Source organism: Jaculus jaculus, chromosome 8 (genome assembly GCF_020740685.1).
Source record: "Jaculus jaculus isolate mJacJac1 chromosome 8, mJacJac1.mat.Y.cur, whole genome shotgun sequence".
In the NCBI taxonomy this organism is placed as follows: Eukaryota; Metazoa; Chordata; class Mammalia; order Rodentia; family Dipodidae; genus Jaculus; species Jaculus jaculus.
The window spans coordinates 81,790,438-81,814,057 of record NC_059109.1 but is presented as its reverse complement, the minus strand read 5'-3'; the positions used below and the strand labels follow the sequence as shown (position 1 = coordinate 81,814,057).

The 23,620-nt window shown below is 40.5% G+C and overlaps 1 protein-coding gene across 6 annotated transcripts in view; it reads right to left on the bottom strand.

The window, feature by feature from the left end:
* Positions 1–23,620, bottom strand: part of Ebf4 (EBF family member 4) — a 124,486-nt gene that overhangs the window by 34,471 nt on the left and 66,395 nt on the right. The gene's annotated exons all lie outside the window — the stretch shown is intronic.

The window sequence follows — 23,620 nt, the reverse complement described above, 5'->3', positions numbered from 1 at the left end:
GCTCTCAGCTCCGCCCCTTCTGCAGCACCAGCCTCTGTCTAGTTCAACTGGAGACTTGAGGCCGCACCTCAAGAGTGCAGCAAGCCGCCAGCCAGAGACCAGGGGTCCCCGGCTGCCTACATGAGGGAGAGATGGAAACTGCCCCAGCCAAGGCCCAGGCCTAGGTGCTTGGCTGGAAAAGTTTCCTCACTAAGTCTGGGTCCACATGCCTCCTAACTGTAAACCATTTTAGTCATACAGGCATTATAAAAAGTAAAATGAGCTTGGCCTGATGGCACAGGTCTATTGGCCTAGCTACTTGGGAAGCTGAGACAGGAAGATCACTAATTCAAGGTTCCAATGTGATAGCCTGACTCCACATTTTAAAACTACAAGACTTTTAAATTGCTTGGTAAAAATAAGTATATAATTTTAATTTGAACTGTACCTGATATTTTCTCTTTTGTTTAGGCTTTAAACAAATAAGATGTTTATAGATACCTTTTGGTTTCTTTATTATGTGTAATAAATTACAGTATGGCTTTCTTAACAGTCTAAACAGTCCAACTGATCTCTCGTAAAGTTTTTGTTGGCATTGGATTTATTTCAATGGTTTTTGGTTTTTGTCTTTAAAGGTCAGATTTAAAGCCTACAGCGAGCTAAAATTTTTTATAAACAGGCCATAATTTGTTACCTAATATCATAAAGATAGTTACTGAGTTTATGTTCTAGGTCAACTTAAGCCTACATACAAGATTATTGAAAACAACAAAATTCTCTCCGATGTAGTGGCTCATAATTTTCCAGGTATTAAAAAAATTGTAATGTCCTATTATTTAAAAAGACAAAACCAAAAGTTTGCCATCATTTCCAAGTGTGTTAGAGGTATTGATAAAGGTTATCCTTTAAACAATTGTCATGTTTTGCCTGTATTCATAGGCTTATAACTTTAAAAAAGTGTATTTCATGGAGTTTATTAACAAGAAATATCTCAAATCAATGGGATAAATAAAATTTATAGGCACATATCTATCTATATATATATGGACAATTCTGGTTGTCAGGTAGAGATTTTTGGTGGCATAAATAATGAGATTCTAAGTCTCTGCTAAGGCTGTTTCTCTACAAATTTCTAGTAATTTAATTATTAACTCTTTGAAGCTAGACTACTTGCTTCTTTGTCAATGGGTAATAAGATTAATCAATTTAATGTAGTGTCTCTTAAGTCTTATTAGATGGTTAATTATGGGTTGAGATGAGATGACTGAAGGAACTGGGAAGGAATTTTTCAATGTTAGACATAGGATGCTTGCTAAAAATGCTTTCTTTTTTTTCTTACTTAGATCAGAATGTTAAAATATGTGGATGAAGGTATGCATATGTAGAAAGGATATAGGAGATCTATAGAGCCCAAATTTTGGCTAAAATTAATTTCCTTTTATAAGTAACAAAAAGCTAATTTTCAGGATAAACATAGATAAACACCATGACTAAAATTAAGAGTTTTTTCAACCGTTTACAGACTCTTAAAGATTCTTTGTAAGTTTTATATAGGGACACAGACAATGTATATTCAGCTTACATTAGACACAGGTGATGTCCTGTGCTAGGTGGGTTGCAAAGTCATAAGCACCGATGTAATCCACATTCTTTGGAGGTCTAACCAGGTTAGACATAGACAGGATCCTAACACCTTCTGTATTACAAATGGGTAAAATAAATTTCCTAGCTAAAAACAAGCAACTTCAGAGTAAGACAAGGAACGTCAGGATGCTTAGCTCTGTTCTGTCGTTTCCTTTTGCTCTGCTTACTGTAATACGCTATTTACAGTCATGGCAAGACGGGCTCTGGAAAAGGATGGCGCTCCCTTTATCTCAGACCCCATGCACTTTAAGCCATGTGTCACTCATATCCTGTCCAGAGACAAAATGGCCAATTGTCTCTGACAAGGAAAAGGGAGTAACAAACAGCACATAACAGTTCTCTTTCTAGTTCCTCTCTTTTGAACATCTAAAGTCACTTTTGTCAGATGAAATTTCTCACCAAACAAAAAGGCCAAATAGGTAAACTGAGTCAAGGCATTTGATCAGTTTACAAACTCCTTATGTGAGACAAACATCAGACTTACCTAAAATGTATATCAGGGTAGAAACATATGATAAAAAAGGCATCAAGTAAGTGATCTCTCTTATCTACCTTTCTCTTTCTAATATTAACAAAGGGTAGGATCCCTATAATCGATGTAATAAAACCAGAGATTACCTTCAAAACAATAACAACAACCCTTTAGTACCAAACATTCACAGACTGGGCGGGGGCATATCCCAGGCTCCCACAGAGGGAAGAAGGGAAAGAGGTCCCACTAGGGCATCTAAGCTACCAAGATGGGAGTAAGGGTAGAGTCTTCACACTTGGGCCTGTCTTTCCAATGGCTACTTAAGACATGTCCAGAGCTGTGGGAGAGTGCTGGATGTACTCAGGCTTGGGAGCTGGCCTTGGAGGATGAACATGGATATTCTATCTTGGACCTTGCTTGTTCCAGGAGGCACACAGACTGCACTATGTGTCCCCTTTTGATTGGGGAGAAAACAGGAAAATTTGGGTTAGGACTCCTATAGAAAAGAGATTTAAAAACCCTAATTTCAGCTAGGCATGGTGATGTGTGCATTTGATCTCAACACTCAGGAGGCTGAAGTAGGAAGAGTGCCATGAGTTTGAGGGCCCCCTGAGACTACATAGTAAATTCCAGGTCAGCCTGGGCCAGAGCGAGACCCTACCTTGGAAAAAAAAATATTCCTAATTTCTTCTCCCAAATCTGGCTGGAGGGATGCTCCTCTCCAACAGGAAGATTTGAGACAGGATGGGACATTACCTGACTCTAGATTCTTCTTTCACTTTCCTCTACTTTGTTCAGATGGGACAATTGGTTTCCAAGACACTCTAAAAGTCTCTGCTAGCCTGTCTTCTTAAAGACTAGTCTCCTTTAGAGAACACAGGGAGAGCAGGAACTGAGACTTAGTGAGACAATTAGAAAACATGCTAATGTAACTCCACACACCATGGAGGAGGCAACTTTTTCTTTCTCTCTTTTTAAAATTTTATTGACAACTTCTATACTAACAGAAGTAGACCATAATATTTCCCTCCCCTCCCCAATTTTTTGGTTTTTCAATGTAGGGTCTCACTCTAGTCCAGGCTGATCTGGAATTCACTGTGTAGTCTCAGGGTGGCCTTGAACTCACAGCGATCTTCCTACCTCTGTCTCCTGAATGCTGGGATTAAAGGTATGTACCACCATGCCTGGCAAAATTCTTTTGTTTTTTTTTTTTTGGTTTTTCAAGGCAGGGTTTCACTCTAGTCCAGGCTGACCTGGAATTAACTATGTAGTCTCAGGGTGGCCTTAAACTGGTGGTGATCATCCTACATCTGCCTCCCGAGTGCTGGGATTAAAGGCGTGCACCATGCCTAGCTTTTTTTTTTTTTTTTTTAAGGCTTGCACCACCATGTTATTTGAGAGAGAGAGAGAGAAAGAGAGAGAGGGAGGCAGAGGCAGATAGAACCGGCACACTGTAGCTCTAGGCTGTGCAAACAAACTTCAGAAGCATTGTGCCACCTGGTACATCTGGCTTTACGTGGGTACTGGGGAAATCAAACCTAGGTCCTTTGGTTTTGCCAGGAAGCTCCTTAATCACTAAACCATCTCTCCAGTCCTGTGGGAAACTCTTCTTAGAGACAAAATTTTTAATTCAATCAACACCTGATATTCATAAGAAATTACAAAAATTGGTAGCCATAAGCTGGGTGTGGTTGCAAAAGCCTTTAATCCTAGCACTTAGAGGGTAGAAGTAGGAGGATTGCTGAGAATTTGAGGCCAAATTCCATGTCAGCCTGGGCTACAGGCAGACCCTACCTCAAAACACCAAAAGAAAAAAAAAAAAGGTATAATGTTTAATTTCCAAAGATGAGGTACTCATACATAAAGATATTGTGACTTTAAAGAAAGCTCCTGCTTTATTTATGCTAATTCTATCAAATGGTCATCACTAGGTTTAATCATTTAGGTTAAAGTGATTTAATTTCAATCACCATAACCTTTTATGCCCCTGTTAGGTAAAATATATTGAAATAGCTTGTCTGAGCTTTATCAATTTTAAGTCTGGATAAGACATAAATTATGTTAATAAAAATTTCTATGATACATAAAATCAATCAATTATCAAGACTAAGCTAAAAACACTGGTTGTCAAATGTTGTTTTCTCTTTCAAAACAGATTTGTCAAGGGTTGTATTAGAGCTTAGCTGTTTTGGCTCAACAACTTCCAGATTCTGCTCTATTATATGTAAAGTAACTGTCTCATTTCTGACATCTCAAGTCCAGTACTTACAACAAAATTAACTCTTAAGACATATTCCCTACTTTAGGGTACAGCCTCATGCTCAAACAATGGTCCCCATCTGAGAGAAATAATTTCAAGCTCTGTGGTTCTTTTTCCATCATTCCCTGTGTAACTGGTTCCCACACAGATATCTGGATGTTTTCAAACACAGGTGCCAAGACTTTATATTGTCTTACTTGTCCTTTTGCTGACAATTTCTAGATGAAATTAATTGGTTTAGATTTGTATTGTTTTCAAGACTGGTAATAGGTTCTGCCTATATTTATAGCTATTAGATATTCAAAGGATACATGCTTCAGATATGGCCTATGCCATCACAGGATAACTAAACTTAGAGGCTAGACAAAACAATTTAAAACAATTGTGTCATTCTGGATGATACTGGATAGGTTTTAACCAATCCAATGTGCTACATATGTACACCATTCAAAGTTGGTGTAACTTTCTTTCTTAGTGTATTAATAACCTATATAGAAGTGCAAGCCAACATAGTTCATTGGAACTAAAACGGCCAATATTTTGGCCCCTGTTTCCAGGTCATGAGGCCACTGGAGATGACGGGACATTTCTACACTGGCCCCTGGTAAGTCACCTGTCTTCCTGAGCAGGGAAGATACAGAGACCCAGAAACAAACAAACAAACAAACAAATCTGTGTATAGTTGTGGTAGAAAAGAAGCTAAAAGTTGAACTGATTCACTGAGTTACTGTAAGAGATAATTGCTGAGGAGCTAAAACTTATCTTTTTCAGCAGATGGAAAAATTTCAAAGAAGGAACTGTCCAGAAAGGGCCCAAAGGGATGATAAAAAGGAAAGACAGGCTAAAACAAAGTAAAATGGAGTTCATTGTTAGGGTGGCTTGACTACAGAACTGATTGCTATGCAAATTGCCACATCTTATTTGTTCATTTACTCCTCCCTTTGGCTACGAAAACCATAAAATGGAAATAAAATCTCAGCTTGAGGCCAAAGCTTATTTGGAGGGCTACCTCAAGCTTTTTGCCCCTGGGTAATAAGCTCCTCTGCTTTCACTCATTCTGGTGTTGGAGTGATCTTTCCAGAGAATTTATACATCTCTGGAGGACCCCCCCCAGCCCCCCATGAGATTTCTCTTCGCCAAGACCCAGGTTAGTCTGGAAGGACTGCTGCTCTTGGGCCTCCCAGCCTGCCAAAGGTCCCTGGAACTGGGAGGCATGCACCCCTGACATGACATGAAGGGTCCCCTTCCAGGTGGCCTAAGGAGATTTTGAAGCCCCGGATCAAAGTTCCTGAATGGAAGGAGATGCAGCTGAGTCAGATATCCAGACAAGGTAAAAATTCCCCAGGGAAACTGGACATTGGAATTGTGACTAGTTAGGTCTGGATGAGTCGGTGCGGATTGATCCCTGCAAGGGGAGGAATCCCTAAGTCTCAATACTGCTGTGAGGTGATGGTCCTCTTCACTCAGATTGACCAATGGTATTCGGTCTCAGTAACTAGCTAGATAAGACCGGTATTGCTAAATCATGGTTATGAATGGGATTAGATAAGAAACACTGTTTAAACTCTGAAAGAATGAATGAAAAAGTGAGGGAGATGGCCATCTGGTGTCTGCATGAAAAGTGCACTGGATATGAATGTGTGTACTAGTCTGCATGTGGCTCCCAGCCCCAAGGCTGCAGAATGGCTTTGTCTTTGTGTCTGTTCTGCAGCACCAACACAGTGGGAAATTCAAAGCCCACTGTCCTAGAGTGCATGGTCAAAAACAAACCATACTTCAGAAGGGAATATCCAGGAGATTATAACAATACTAAGATGACACCAGGAAAATTAAAGGCCCTGGTGGCACCTATTCTCTCTCTCTCCCCCCCTTTCTCTGTCAAGTAAAAAAATAAAAAAATAAATAAAAAGATTTTTAAAAATGCAAGATTCTCCTATTCCTAAAAGTTACAAAATGGCAAGATCAGGGAGCCTGTAGCCCAGAGAGAAATCCAAAACTCTCCCTGGGTGGGAGGTGAAATGCTCAACTACAGTCAGAACAGAAGCTTCAAGGCCAGAGATCACTCCCACACAGCTGACTCCTAAGACACTCTCCAGTAATGAGGCACTGGCTGGCAGAACCTAAAATTGGCAAAACCCAAGGCCACAGAAAAGGTGGGTAAAGGGAGATAATGTTGCCTGGGCTACTGAGAAAGTCTGCCACTCTGGTGCCTGACACTGAAGAAGAAATTAAATAACAGAAAAGACAAACCAAGATAAAAGTCTCACTGCAAGGTTTTACAAATGCTTCTGAGTTAAGTGAATATGATGACAACCACTCAAGCCCTAAACCCAGCCATATGCCTACCAGAAGAGGAGGAAGAGTCCCCCCACACTTGTAGAGAAGGGTTATGTTCCCCAGGGGCAAAAGGTCAATCAGGAACAGCTAAGTTTGGGGGGCCAATCCCAGGCAAATGCTAGAAACCTAGGGAAACTCGTCTGTCTTGCTCTCACATGCTGCAGCTGGGGCGGCTCTCCAAGGCAAGGACAAAGTGGGGACTGCACATCAGCAGGCACCTGCAATTGCAGTGTGTCACCAGTGCTTCCCCTGCAGGGCCTGACCTAAATGATGGCCAGATGACTCTGGAATAGGAGGGGAACCGGACACACAAGTCTCATTGGACAGGGAGACAAGGCACAAACCTCTCTGGGCTTATGCCTGATGGCTCTGCTTGCTTGGACTCCCTGCCTTGCACAGCCAGGGGGAGCTACAGACACAGGGAATCTCAGGGTCTTGTTCTCAACATCATGACGGTGAGTCCCAAATTTCTGTGGACAGATGGGGACTTCTTACAGGACATATGTATCTGTTTTAAGTTTATTTTATCTCTCTATGCTTCTTTGGAAGTGCCAACAGAAAACAGCCCCAAGGTTTGTGTTTAGATTGAGAAGTACTCAATACTGAGTTTGTCTGAAAATTCTAATAATGTTCTAATCTGCTTTCATATTTTTAAAATACTTGTTTCAGAAAGCTGATAAAGGTTCCAAGTGGGGCATAATGGTGCACGCCTTTAATCCCAGAACTTGGTAGGCAGAGGTAGGAGAACTGCCATAAGTTCGAGGCCACTCTAAGACAACACAGTGAATTCCAAGTCAGCCTGGGCTAGAGTGAGACCCTACCTTACAAACCCACCCCCCAGAAAAGAAAAAAAAAAAGGTTCCAAAAAAATCAATAAATGATAAAATCTATATGTACATTCTGAGTAAATAATGTATGTCAAGTTTGGTCTACTCTTTTATGAAAGCCTTTTGAGGGCAAAAGAAAAAAACCACAAATATTTATATTAAAAGGTCTTATGATAAGGACAATAAAAGTTTTGCTGGTAATTATAATGAGATAAACTACATAAAGGATAAACTGAAGAAGAAACTTTAAATGTTGGATATTAAATATTCGATAAAGAAGATTGTTACAGAATGGTTCTACAGATTGTAAGGTAAAAGTATGTGAATGAAGGTATGAGTAAACTTAAACAGAAGGCTTAAAGATAAAGTAGATTAAGTCTTCAAGTGCTTAATCAGATTACAGACCATTTGAGATTAAGATGACTATTAGCCTAGAGTTTATATCAGACTAACAAAGGATGGCCCTAGCTGTTTACCTGATAGTTATTGATTTGTATTAGTCCAATCTCTCCTTGACATGTCTTATGGAAAGGAGGTATACCACTAAGGACAGATCTCAGAGCCAAGCCCTAAAATACATTTAGGGCAAATCTACAGCCTAAAATCAATTTAGAGTTATGACTGTTTGTACTTGCTAATGTTGGTGGTGCTGGTTGTAGATGGTATCACTTTGCTTAGATTTATAGAGGGAAGCCAGATTCTCCTGCCACTGATGCTGCTTCCTTAAAATTTGTACCACAAGGGTACACACATACCCTTGTGAAATTTGGTCCCCCCCCACCTCAGTCAAGTGATATAAACTCATCACTCCAGAATCAAGAAGACAGTATCTTCAGCCAATTGTAACAGCTAACAGGTAAGCTCTGGAGGGCATCTGCCCCTACCAAAAAGATATGGCCCTGCTGCATGCATGACAGAAGCCTGAGAACTTCAACATGAGATGCCAAAATATCAGACACATGGGTAGAATCCTAACTCCTTCCATTTTCTGGATCTATCAGCTCATTTGATAACCTCATGGGATCCATAGATACACTTTGGTTCCAAGTAACTTTTATGTCTTTCACCCCTGAACAGATACAGTTCTTTTTTTTTTTTTTTTTTTTTTTTTCGAGGTAGGGTCTCACTCTGGTCCTGGCTGACCTGGAATTAACTCTGTCATCTCAGGGTGGCCTTGAACTCATGGCAATCCTCCTACCTCTGCCTCCCGAGTGCTGGGATTAAAGGCATGTGCCACCACGCCCGGCTCAGATACAGTTCTTTACTACTGCCTCATATTGCATCCTTCTCCTGCCATAGGAATATCTGTTTCTTTCCACTACTGCAGGACTGTCCTCCTCACAATAAGATTAGTCACAGTCACTCCTGCTGACTAACCTTGTACAGCGAAGGCCCACCTAGCTCTCTTTGGGTTTTTATCATAATAATTCTTTTGTATTACCATCCATATTTTCGAGGACAATAATCATGAACCAGTTCCTGCTACTGAAAATTCAATACAAGATTTAATGGTAACAGTGTCAGCATTCCCAATGACAACTGACACATTCTTGGCCCTCAAGGTCATGTTTTCCCAAGACTCTAGAGTTCTTACAGCTGATGTACCCCAAACCTTGAGCCTATCCCCTATGTGAACAATGTGGGGTCTGCTCATAATAATTATACTGGAACTTAGGTTAAAATCCTACATTCTAAATGCTCTGTCCAGGTTCATCCAATCTAGGGTGTAAATAATTAAAATACAGGTGATATGCCGGCTATACCAGCCATTACATACAAAATCATAAGGTGTTATGATGATAAAGATGAGGGAATGTGGTAGAAAAGAAGCTAAAAGTTGAACTGATTCACTGAGTTACTGTACAAGTTAATTGCTGAGGAGCTAAAACTCATCTTTTTCAGCAGATGGAAAAGTCTCAAAGAAGAAACCGTCCAGAAAGGGCTTAGGGGGCTGATAAAAAGGAAAGACAGTTTAGGCTAACACAAACTAAAAAGTTCATTGTTAGGGTGGCCTGTCTGCAGAAATGATTGCTATGCAAATTGTCACATCTTATTTGTTCATTTACCCCTCCCTTTGACTATGAAAACTATAAAATGGAAATAAAATCTCAGCTTGAGGCCAAAGTTTCTTTGGAGGACTACCTCAAGGTTTTTGGCCCCTGGGAAATAAACTCTACTTTCACTCATTCTGGTGTTGGAGTGATCTTTCCAAAGAATTTCTACAACACAGTCTAAAACAAGAGAGTCACAACTAAAGAGAAATCAGTTGTCTTGGCTTCCCAAAGAAGAGAAAAGTACTTGGCCAGCATGGCCCTGACTCATCCTAACAGAAAACACCAGTATTGAAGAAGCTAGAGGGCTACTCCTGGGTGCCCAAAGTCTCCTTTGGAGAGTCATTAGTGACTTCCAAAACTAATCCTTAACAATTAAATTTTGGCTACCTGCTTGGTCTTAAACACTCAGAGAGAAATGTATTACCAAAGATAAAGGGATACCTCAAATGTTATATGAACAACCTATTAGGTAACATAAGAGCTTTCCAAAAAGGGAAACAAACAAGGCCTTAAAACATGTTGTCCCCCTCTCTAATAGCTCTAATTCTGCAATAAGGAAAAACAGCCATAGATGTCAGAATGGTTATTTTCAAATCTAAATATATATGGGTGACTCTTACCTAGGGCTGCTTAATTCAGAAGACTTCCTTATACTGGGAACAATGGTAAATCTCTTCTAACTTGTGCCAGGACATCATTAAATAAGTCCTGAGGCCACTGATATATTGCATAGCCCTTACTGGCACCCAGTGGCTCTACGTACCAACCTTTGGCCCTGGCTACCCCAGGACCAATGAAAAAAAGGTACACTATTGAGGCTATTATACAAAATATTCATCATTATCAAGGTGAAATGTTGTGTATATATTCCTGATAACTCTGCTAATATCTGTTTTACAAGCCATGCAGAAACTGATTCAGACAATGTCAGACACTACTGTGCCATTTGATGAACAGTGCTAGGAGAAAACCTCACCTATCTCATGGTCAGATTGTCCTGAGACAATCCAACTCCATCTACCTGGGTTCCCTCTGATGCTCCCCAAGGCCACAATAAGGATATTTTTAAAATTTAATTTATTTATTTATTTGAAAGAGAAAGAAGGAGGGGAGGAGGAAGAGAAGGAGAGAGGGAGACTAGGTGTGCCAAGGCCTCCAGCCACTGCAAACGAACTCCAGATGTGTGTGCCTTCTTGTGCATCTGGCTAATGTGGGTCCTGGGGAATCAAACCTGGGTCTTTTGGCTCCACAGGCAAACACTTAACCACTAAGCCATCCCTCCAGCCCAAGAAGGATAACTTTAGGTGACCAGTTTGCTGTGTGCCCACTTCTCATTAACTCCTTACTTTTATTCTTTCTCCCCAACATGTTCTTCCAAGATTATCTTCCTGCACTCCATCAATATACTTTCAGGGCCCTTTAGAATAGTTCCTCCCTCTGGGACAGACTCTCTAACTGCCATATTTCTACACCCCTGTTCAGCTGGAAGTAGTTCAAGATCTGATGTCACTTCCCCCTGTCCCCTAACAGCAGTTAGAATGTTTTCTCATGAGAGGGGGGAATGAGAAGGGGGTCTAGTTAGGGTGACTAGACCCCTAAAAGTAAAATGAAAAGACAGGAAAGTCTGCACTTGCTAGAAATCAAAGATGGTCTGACTTCTTATTTTTTGCCTAGTTCCCTAGACCTGTTTATCCACAACCAGGACCCCTCCTGGGAGGGAGGTCTTTCATAGAATTTAAACATTGTGTTTGGCCTATGAGCTTCTGGACACTCCTGACTCTGCCTCCTACTGCCATAGGCCCACTACTATTACAGACAGTGGGCCACTTTGCAACCATTTACATGGGTACTGGGAATCCAAACTCAGGTCAGCAGACTTTCAGAACATGTCCTTGTAACCACTGAGCCACTTCTCCAGTCCCCATGATGCCCAGTTCTTGACAAATAGTTGTGATATGTGCAAAGTAATATGTAAGGAGGGCTCAAACACAAACATTTAAGAGTTGGGGCTGGAGAAATTGTTCAGTGGTTAAAGGAGCTTGCCTGTAAAGCTTGACATCCTTGGTTCAACTCCCCAGACTCCATGTAAAGCCAGATGTACAAAGTGGTGCATGAATCTGGAATTCATTTACAGTGGCAGAAGGCCTTGGTGTACCATACTTTCTCAAATAAATAAATAAAATAAAAAAAAATTTAAACAGTCACTAGGACTATCCCTGAGGAAGCCCACGTTAGGCTTTTCAGATAAAGCATTTAAAACAGTTACTTTTACTTTTGTTCATAGAACTAAAGAGAGACATGTCTAAAGAATTAAAGAAAAGTATAAGAAAAATGTTTCACCCAATGAAAACATCAACAGAATACACAAATGATAATCATAATAATCATTATTATTATTGTTTTTTTGAGGTAGGGTCTCACTCTAGCTCAGGCTGACCTGGGATTCACTTGTATTCTCAAGGTGGCCTTGAAGTCATGGTGATCCTCCTACCTCTGCCTTCTGAGTGTAGGGATTAAAGTAATGCGTCACCATGCCCAATTTATTTGTTGTTTTTGGTAATTATTATTTTTTTATTTTTTGAGTTTTTTGAGGTAGGGTCTCACTTTAATCCAGGCTGACCTGGAACTCATTATTAGTCTCAGTGTGGCTTCGAACTCACAGCAATCCACCTATCTTTGCCTCCCAAGTGCTGGGATTAAAGGCATGTGCCACCAAACCCGGCTTGGTAATTATTATTATTATTATTATTTTTTTTTTAATTATTATTATTTTAAAATATTTACTTATTTATTTGAAAACAGAGAGATAGGCAGAGAGAGAGAGGGAGAGAGAGAGAGAGAGAGAGAGAGAGAGAGAGAATGGGCATGCTAGGGCCTCTAGCCACTGCAAACAAATTCCAGAAGCAAGCTCCACTTTGTGCATCCAGAATTATATGGGCACTGGGGAATCGAACCCAGATCATTAGGCTTTGCTGGCAAGTGCCTTAACTGTCGAGCAATCTCTCCAGTCCCAAATTATTTTTTAAAATGAAAATTCTAGAGCTAAAAAGGACAATAACTGAAAATGATCACAGCTGAGTACAGTGGCACATACCTGTAATCCTAGCACTAAGGAAGCTGAGGAAGAGGAACACTGTGAGTTCAAGGTCAGCTACACATAGTGAGTTCCAAGTCAGCCTGAGCTGGAGTGAGACCCTACTTCTAAATGCCAAAAAGTGGGGCTGGGAAGATGGGTTAGCAGTTAATAGCACTTCCTATGCAAGGGCCTAAGGAGGCCTGACACACTGGTTCAGTTTAATCCCCATGACCCACATTGGCCAGGCATGTCTATAACCCCAATCCCATAGGGGAAGCAGAGACTCGAGAATCACTGGAGCTCGTTAAAAAAAAAAATAAAAAAAAATAAAAAAGGCAAGCTCCAAGTCCAGTAAGAGTCCAACTCAAATAAGAACAGGCAGAACAGTGATGGAGCAGGGCTCCCGCTGTTCCACTTTGGCCACTGCAGGCCAGTGCATTCTATCATAGGTGAGGGTATGAGGCACTGCATGGGCACATATGTGTTCTGCACACACTACACTACACACACACACATGCAAAAAAAAAAAAGAGAAAGAAAAAGGAAAGAAAGACCATCAATGAACTTGAAGATAAGCCAACTGAGGTCATCTAGTGCACAAACAGAAAAAAAAAATGAAGAAAAATGAACAGAGCCTAAGAGACTTATTAGGACATCATCAAACAAATCTATGTATGTATGTATGTATGAATGAATGTATGTATCTATGTATCTATCTATAAACATTATATATATATATATATACACACATATATATATATATATATATATATATGACTCATATATGTGAATGAGTCTGAGAGGAGAAAGGCATAGAAAGAATATTTGAAGAAATAATGGCTAAAACATGCAAATTTGCTGAAAATTTTATTGAGCATATCCAAGAAACTCAATGAACTCCAAATAGTATCTATTCAAAGCTCAATGAACTCCAAGTAGTATGTATTCAAAGAAATGCAAACAATGGCATGACGACTCAGACTATTCATAGACAAAGCCAGGCATGGTGGCGCATATCAGCACTGAGAGCATCACTGTGAGTCTGAGGTTAGCCTGGGCTAGAGTGAGACCCTGTCTCACAAAAGAAAACAAAACAGAAGTATTATAAGGTATCATAAGTTTAAAATCAAAAGACAGTAGTTCAAATTCACATTAAGAAAAAAAGTAAAATTAACTATATAGATAATATAAATACAGGGTTAAGGCATGGCTCAGTGGTTAAAGAAGCTTACAAAGCCTGCCTGGGTTTGATTCCCCAATATCTATGTAAAGCCAGATGCACACAGTAGCACATGCATCTGGAGCTTGTTTGCAGCAGCAAGAGGCCCTGGCATATCCATAGCGCGCGCTCTCTCTCTGTCTCTCCCCCCCCACTTTCTCTCTGTTTCAAGTAAATAATTTTTTTTTTTTTTTTAAAGAAGCACATGTTAGCTGGGTGTGGTGGCACATGCCTTTAATGCCAGCATTTGGGACACAGAGGTAGGAGGATCACTGTGAGTTCAAGGCCACCCTCTGACTACATAGTGAATTCCAGGTGAGCTTGGGCTAGAGTGAGACCCTACCTCAAGAAAACAAAAACAATAACAAAAAAAAAACAAAAAAAACAAAAAAAGCACATGTTTAACTACTTTGCCCACCTAATTTAAAAAATAACTACTCATGTGTGGGAGCAGGGAGCCATGGAAACTATATTGTCTACTCATTTATTTAAAAAAATATTATTTATTTATTTGGCTTAAGTCTGTGAGCAGGTTCCTGCGTGAGTGTGGTTATGTCTATGTCATGGTGCTCATGCGGAGGTCGGAGGGCAACTGCATAGTCAGCCCTCACCTTCCACCTCTTTTGAGGCAGAGTCTCCCGTTGTGCATAACTCCTGTCTCCATCTGCCATCTTGCCATAGGAATGCTGGGATAACCAGAAGATACTACACCACAGCTCTGGCTTTTTTTTTTTTTTTTTTGAGGTAGGGTCTTGCTTTAGCCCTGGCTGACCTGGAATTCACAATGTAGTCTCAGGGTGACCTCAAACTCATGGCAATCCTCCTACCTCTGCCTCCTGAGTGCTGGGATTAAAGGTGTGTGCCACCATGCCCAGCAGCTTCTGGCTTTTATGTGGGGTCTGGGGACCTGAACTCAGGCTTCACAGTGAAGGTTTCATTCATTAAATCATTTTCCAAGCCCTACAAACTTGTGATGGAGCTAAGGATGACTTTGGACTGTTCCTCTTGCCTAGATTTCCCAAGTGCTAGGATTACAGGCATGCTCCACCACACCCAGTTTATGTAGGCTGGGGATCAAATCCAGGGCTTGATGCCTATGCAAGTGCTCTACTCACTGAGCTACATCCTTTGTCCTTCACTCTTTTTTCTCTTCTTTTTTACTGTAAATATAAAACTCTTAAAATATGGTACAGTTTTATAGGCAACTATATAAAACAATAACTATACAAGTGTATCAATGGGTTTATGTAATGTGTAAAGATGTTATTTGTTTCATGTCACTGGGGACTAAAGCTGGGACCTTATACATGCTAGGCAAGTATTCTATCACTGAGTTAACTACATCCCCAACCCTGGTGAGTAGACCCAGCTACTTGGGAGGCTGAGACAGGTAGATCACAAGTTTAAGTCCATGTTGGTCTACAGAATGAGTTGATGCCAGCCTGAGCAAGTTACTGAGAACTTTCCACAAAATTAAAGGTAAAAAGAGGGCTAGGGATTTAACACAATGGTAGAGTTTGCCTAACATTCACAAAGCCCTAGGCCTAGATTCAATCTCTAATACTACCAAAAGAGAGAAAGAAGACAAAATATTTTTTAAAAAAATAAACAAAAGGCAAAGATTGGCAGAATAGACTAAAAGTACACTATTCAACTATATACTATATTATATATATATGAGAGACACTATTTAAAAAAATTAAATATTTTTATCTGCCTATTTGTGAGAAAGAGAGAGACAGGCACACAGAGAAAATCAGTGCACCAGGGCATCCTGCCACTGCAAACAAACTCCAAATGCATGCGCCACCTTGTGCATCTGGCTTATGGATCCTGGGGAATCAATCGAACCTGGGTCATTTAGCTTTGCAGGCAAATACCACTAAGCAATCTCTCCAGCCCAAGACACCCTTTAGATTTAAAGGTATAAATTTATTGAAAATAAGAGGATGGGAAAGATGTATCATGAAAGCTCCAACCAAAAGAGAGCTAGGGGCTGGGGCTGTGTAGCTCAGTGATAGAGTGCCTGCCTAGCATGTGAGAGGCTCTATGTTCAATCCCAAGTATTATAAAACAAAAACTAACAACAACAGCTGGAGTGACTATTATTATCACATAAAACAGACTATCCTAGACAAATATAGTTATGAGAGACAAAAAAAATTTATGGCAATATTATTAGAAAGAAATAACACATACACTGTGTGTATGTGTGTGTGTGTGTATGTGTGTGTGTGTGTGTGTATGGAATAGAAGGAAGAAACATATAAGTCAACAATAATAGTTGGTGACTTCAATTCCCCATTTCAGCAAAGGCAAGAACCACTAGGAAGCAGGTTAACAAAGACACAGAAGGCACTATAAACCACTAGACCTAGAAGACAACTATAGGGGCTGGGGAGAAGGCTCAGGGGATAAAAGCGCTGTCCATCTCTCAGGTACCTGAGTTTGGATCCCCAGATCCCACATAAAAACTTCCAGTTCCCACATAAAAGTTAGAAACTATGGGCTTCATAATCCCAGTGTGCTCACATTGAGATGGTTGGTGAAAACAGGAGAATTTCCCAGAAACTTGCCAACAGTGGTGAACAAGAAACAGTGTGTGTGTGTGTGTGTGTGTGTATGTGTGTGTGTGTGTGTGTGTGTGGTGGCAGGGTGAGGGGCGGGGTAAGGATCAACCTGAACATTGTCCTTTGACCAGCACGTGCTTACCATGTGGCATATGTATGACGATGCATGCACGTGCATGCACACACACACTTTTAAAAAATTACTACTATTATTTATGGTATGTATAGGGGGTTGGAGAGATGGCTCAATGGTTTATTTGTTTTCCTGCAAAGCCTAACAACCTGAGTTCAATTCCCCAGTACCCATGTAAAACCAGATATATAAAGTAGTGAATGCATCTGGAGTTCACTTGCAGCAACTGGAGGCTCTGTCCTGGCCATATTCTGTGTGTTTCTCTCCCTCTGTCTGTATCTCTCTGCTTGGAAATAAATAAAATACTTTTAAAAAAAGATATGTATAGGGCTAGAGAGATGGCTCAGCAGTTAAAGGTTTCCAAACCTAACAACTTGGGTTTGATTTACTAGTACCCACATAAAGGTAGATACACAAGGGGGTGCATGCATCTGGAGTTCATCTCCAGTGGCAAGAGACCTTGGCATACCCATTCATTCTTTCTCTCTCTGCTTGAAAATAATATATATACATAAAATAATGGGCTGAATGCTTAGTGGTTAGGGCACTTGCCTGTGAAGTCTAAGGACTCAAGTTCAATCTCCAGGTCCCACATAGGCCACACCCACAGTGATACAAGTGTGAATGTAGCACACACATGTGTGCAAGGGGGGTGCACACATATAGAGTTTGCTTGCAACGGTTGAAGGCCCATTCTCTCTCTACCTTCCTCTTTCTCAAATAAATAAAAAAAATTAAAAAATAAAGACATGTAGAGGTCATTCTATCCAACCACAGCAAAATAAACTTTATTCTCAAGTGCACATGGGACTTTTTTTGTAGCATAGATCATATGCTAGGCTACGTTAAAATATACATACAAACTACTTTCTCTTTCCACAAAGAATTAAATATAGAAAAATAATATAAGGAAGTTTATCCAGTTTATAAACATGTGGAAATGAAATAAGAAGAAAAACTAGAAAAATAAAAACATGACATACTAAAATATGGACTGTTGTTGAAAGAATGCTACGTGTGGAAACATGTGCCTGTAAATACCTACAGTGAAAAAAAAAAGAGAGACAGAGTGAGAGAATAAAGATCTTTTAATGCCAGCACTTGGGAGGCAGAAGTAGGAGGACTGCTGTAAGTGTGAGGCCAGCCTGAAACTACAGAGTTTCAGGTCAGCCTAGGCTGGAGTGAGACCCTAAATTAAAAAAACAAAACAAAACTCTGGCCCAGATGTCTTTAATGGTCAAGTCTACCAAGTAGTAGTCAAAGAAAAATATCAGCCCTGTACAACTCTTCAAGTAATTTGGACTCCTACCTACAAAGATTAACTGAGAATGGGTGCAAAACATAAATGTTAAAAAAAAAAGCCATAAATGTAAGAGCTAAAATCCAAATCACAGAATACCTAAGAGCAAATCTTCCTAACCTTGTATTAGGCAATGCTTCCTTAAACATTACATGAATGATATAAATGAGTAAAGAAAAATTAGATGAATTCGACTTCATCAAAATTAAAAAATGTGACTACAACCCCAATTGCTCAGGCAATAAAACCACAGATTAATCACTGGGACCTCATGAAATTACAAAGATTTTGCACTGCAAAGGACACAGTGAAAAAAGCAAAGAGGCAACCTACAGAATGGGAAAAAATCTTCGCCAGCTATATATCTGATAGAGGATTAATATCTAGGATATACAAAGAACTCAAAAAGTTAAATAATAAGGAATCAAACAAGCCAATCAAAAAATGGGCTATGGAGCTAAATAGAGAGTTCTCAAAGGAAGAAATATGAATGGCATATAAGCATCTAAAAAAAATGTTCTACGTCACTAGTCATCAGGGAAATTCGGATTAAAACTACATTGAGATTCCATCTCACTCCTGTCAGATTGGCCACCATCATGAAAACAAATGATCATAAATGTTGGCGGGGATGTGGAAAAAAAGGAACCCTTCTACACTGCTGGTGGGAATGCAATCTGGTCCAGCCATTGTGGAAAACAGTGTGGAGGTTCCTAAAACAGCTAGAGATTGATCTACCATATGACCCAGCTATAGCACTCCTAGACATATATCCAAAGGACTCATCTCATTTCCTTAGAAGTACGTGCTCAACCATGTTTATTGCTGCTCAATTTATAATAGCTGGGAAATGGAACCAGCCTAGATGTCCCTCAACAGATGAGTGGATAATGAAGATGTGGCACATTTATACAATGGAGTTCTACTCAGCGGTAAAGAAAAATGAAGTTATGAAATTTGCAAAAAATGGATGGACCTGGAAAGGATTATACTAAGTGAGGTAACCCAGGCCCAGAAAGCCAAACGCCACATGTTCTCTCTCATATGTGGATCCTAGCTACAGATGATTGGGCTTCTGCGTGAGAATGAAAATACTTAGTAGCAGAGGCCAGTAAGGTAAAAAGGAGACATAAAGGGTAGAGAAAGGAAGGGAGGAGGATACTTAATCGGTTGATATTGTATATATGTAATTACAATGATTGTAATGGGGAGGTAATATGATGGAGAATGGAATTTCAAATGGGAAAGTGTGGGGGTGGGGAGGGAGGGAATTACCATGGGATATATTTTACAATCATGGAAAATGTTAATAAAAATTAAAAAAAAAAAAACCAATGTTAATCTCTGGGCTGGAGAGATGGCTCAATGGATAGGACACTGACCTGCAAAGCCTAAGGGCCCAGGTTCAATTTCCCAATACTCACGTAAGCCAGATACAGTTCAGAGGGTGGTGCATATGTCTGGAGTTCATTTGCAGTGGCTAGAGACCCTGGTGAGCCCATTCTCTCTCTCTCTCTCTCTCTCTCTCTCTCTCTCTCTCTCTTTCTCTCCTTCTTTCTCTCTCTTTCTCAAATAAATAAATATTTTTAAATGTTTTAAAAAAATTAAAAAATGTTGGGCTGGGGAAATGGCTTAGTGGTTAAGGCATTTGCCTGCAAAGCCTATGGAACTTGGTTTGATTCCCCACGACCCATGTAAGCCAGATGCAAAAGGGGCGCATGCGTCTGGAGTTTATTTGCAGTGGCTAGAAGCCTTGGCATACCCATTCTCTTTTTCTCTCTATCTGCCCCCTCAAGTAAATAAGTAAATAAAGTATTTTTAAAAAATTAAAAAATGTTCATACCTTATGCTTCGAATATCAATGTGAAGTGAAAGAACAGGATGAGAAAATGTGAATTACATGTTAAATAAGTTTCTAGTATCTACAACTATCTCTTTAAAACTCTTTTAAAACTCATACTACATAAATATAAACATAAAATAAGTAGTAATCGCCCAAATTTTAAAAATGAACAAAGGATGTGAATACATTCTTCAAGGGAGATAATGCAAATTACCTACAAGGATTGAAAAAGTTGCTGAACATCACTGGTCATCAGGGAACTGCAAATACCACCATAACGAGAGCATTTTCTACTCAGTAGGGTGACTAGGATAAGAAAAAGTTAGACAACAATAAGTGTTTGTGAGGAGGTGAGAGACTGGAACCCTCAACCATTACTGATGGGGTGTAAGCTGATGTAGTTGTTTTGGAAATCAGTTTGACATTGGCTCAAAAAAGTGACACATAAAAAGACTCAGCAATTCCACTTCAGTTAAAAATGTTTGTTAAGGGCTGGAGAGATGGCTTAGTGGTTAAGCGCTTGCCTGTGAAGCCTAAGGACCCCGGTTCGAGGCTCGGTTCCCCAGGTCCCACGTTAGCCAGATGCACAAGGGGGCGCACGCATCTGGAGTTCGTTGGCAGAGGCTGATAGCCCTGGCATGCCCATTCTCTCTCTATTCCTCTATCTGTCTTTCTCTCTGTGTCTGTCGCTCTCAAATAAATTAAAAAAAAAAAAGTTTGTTAAACTGGGCTTGGTGACACATACCTTAAATCCCAGCACTTGGGAGGCAGAGGTAAGAGGATTGTTGTTAATTTGAGGCAACTCTAAGACTACAAACATTTGTTGTTCACCTAAAGTCTATCTTTTCTTTTCTTTTTTTTTTTTTTAATTATTTTTCAACACAGGGTGTCACTCTAGTCCAGATGACCTGGAACTCACTTTGTAGCCCCAGGCTGGCCTCAAACTCACAGCAATCCTAAGCCTCCTTAGCCTAAGCCTGACCCAACATGACCAGCCAAGTCTTTTTCCTTTTTCTTTATGTTCATTTCTGACCCCCTCTCTCCCTGGAGACAAGGTCTTGCTATGCTGGTCTGTAACTTGAAGTTCTCCTGCCTCAGCATCCCAAGTAGCTGGGATTGTGAGCAGGAGCTACTGACCCATCCACACAAAGGCTTATATTTAAAGTATCATAATAACATTATTTATAATAGACAAAAAGTAGAAACAACTCAGATATCTATAAACTGATGAAATGGATAAATAAAAAGTGGTGAATCTTTACAATGAAATGGTATTTGGCAACAAAAGAGAATGAAATGCTAATAACATGGATGGCCCTTGAAAACATGCCACATAAAAGCAGGCAATCATAAAAGACAAGATACTGTATGGTTTTATTTATTAAAAATGTCCAGGGGCTGGAGAGATGGCTTAGTGGTTAAGTGCTTGCCTGTGAAGCCTAAGGACCCCAGTTCGAGGCTCAACTCCCCAGGACCCACGTTAGCCAGATGCACAAGGGGGCACATGCATCTGGAGTTCGTTTGCAGTGGCTGGAGGCCCTGGCGTGCCCATTCTCTCTATCTGCCTCTTTTTCTCTCTGTCTGTCACTCTCAAATAAATAAACAACAACAACAACAAAAAAATGTTCAGAATAAGAAAATCCACTGGCAGTGAACATAGATTCATGGTGGCTGGGGGCAGGAGGAATGGGGAGTGACTATGAGTGGGTATCAGATTTCTTTTAGGACTGATGAAAATCTTCTAAAGTTAGATAACATTAATAGTTGTATGATTTTGAAAACATTGCTAAAAACAACATAATTACACACTTTAAAAGTCTGGACATGGGCTGGAGAGATGGTTTAGTGGTTAAGCGCTTGCCTGAGAAGCCTAAGAACCCCAGTTCCAGGCTCAATTCCCCAGGACCCACGTTAGCCAAATGCACAAGGGGCGCACACATCTGGAGTTCATTTGCAGTGGCTGGAGGCCCTGGCGTGCCCATTCTTTCTATCTGCCTCTTTCTCTCTTTGTCTGTTGCTCTCAAATATATATATATGAAAAGTCTGGAAATTTTGATATGCTAGTTATATTTTTAAAAAATATTTTAAGGGCCGGGTGTGGTGGTGCACACCTTTAATCCCAGCACTCAGGAGGCAGATGTAGGAGGATTGCTGGGAGTTCGAGGCCACCCTGAGATTACATAGTGAATTCCAGGTCAGCTGAGCCAGAGTAAGACCCTAACTTGAAAAATCAAAAAAAAAAATTTTTTTTGAGAACTCAGATGCATTATCACAGGTAGGTGTCACTGGACTGACAGTAGGTATCTTAGTTTGATACCTAAGGAATGAGAACAACTATGAAAAAGAAACCTACATTTTGTACTGATGCTCTGCACATTACAAAGCAGCAGGTAGAAGGTGACATATTCTTAGTTTTAATTCTACCCCTAAGAACTCACCTTTAGAGTCCCAGAAAGACAAAGCCCAACAACTAACAGGCAGATGGATGCTGGGTCACTGTTGTGTACCACAGATTACAGTGCCTTGCTCCAGTGGGAAGAGATGTTTAGTAGTCATTGACAAAGGGAGACTTGGTTTGCTCACAGAAGGACAAGTGAGCATGGCCAGACAGAAGGTATCTGTGGCAGGAAATGTCCCACATAAGCTCATGTGCTGAAGCTTGGTCCCCAGCTGGTGGTACTACCTTGGAAGGTCTGGAAACTTTCAGAGGTAGGGCTCAGCTAGGGGAAGTATGTCAGTGGAAGCATGCCCTTGGAGGCTGTATCTTGTTCTAAGCACCTCTCCTCCTCCCCCTTACCTTTTCCTCCCTCCTTTCCTCTTCTTCCTGTTCACCATGAGGAGAAAAAGTGACCTTCTTCATATAATCCTGTTCCCATGATGTTCTGCCTACACACAGGCCCAGAAACATGGAGCCAAGTGACCATGGACTAAACCTTCTGAAGCCATGAGCCAAAATAAATATTTCTTCCTTAAACATACCCTCTTAGGCATGTTGGTTATGGTGACACAAAAGTACTAATATACTTGCTTTGTTTTTATGACAGACTTTCACCTGGGTTCAGGTAGGTCCACTAAGTGTCTACCTTTCTCAGTTCTCTCACAGCAAGTGCAACAACATTCTGGTTGGTGGCATGAGAAGAACTGAGGTGTGACAGAAGCTGCTTTCTCCATTTCTTCTAAACCCCTTTGGTGTCTCTGAGCCTTTTGGACTGTGCAGATGAGGGTCAACTGAGGACAAAACACCTTGGTCCTGGATGACTACATGGAAAAGAACGAACCAGATGGAGTATTACTAGACTGTTTTGTGACAGGGAACTAAGTATTTAAGCCATTGCATTTAGAGACTCTGTTGCAGTAGATTACCCTAACAAGGCAGTCCCATCAAATGGTATGGCTAATAAGGAGAAGAAATGGACTCTATGACTGGAGCACTGAGCCATGGGCTAGTATACCTGAAGATGCATGGAGGACAGAGAGAAAACTTTCTACCAGCAGAGCTACCATTTGTATCCTGTTTCCACACAGGGTGACATTCCACACAGGCTAGCATTGGCATACTTTTGTGCTCATGAGTCTCATTAGCAGCTAAGAGGACAGCAAACTCCAGAGCTGGTCTCAGGGGATTACTGGCTTGAGAGTTACCTGTGTAGAGGATGTCACTGCCACTTCAACAATGCGGCTTGAATCCCCCCATATTCCTCCCCAAAATGTTTATCTGTAAGTGCTCCCCTGCTCTAGGCAGGTACGTGGGGTGCCACAAGGGCACATACACTTGCATACACTATAAACCATGTTACACATATACACAAGAAAAAATATACAGGCATATCCACAACATCTGAATTTGACCTTATTTGGAAAACTGATTTTGAGGCTCAAGAGATGGCTCTGGTGTTAAAGGCACTT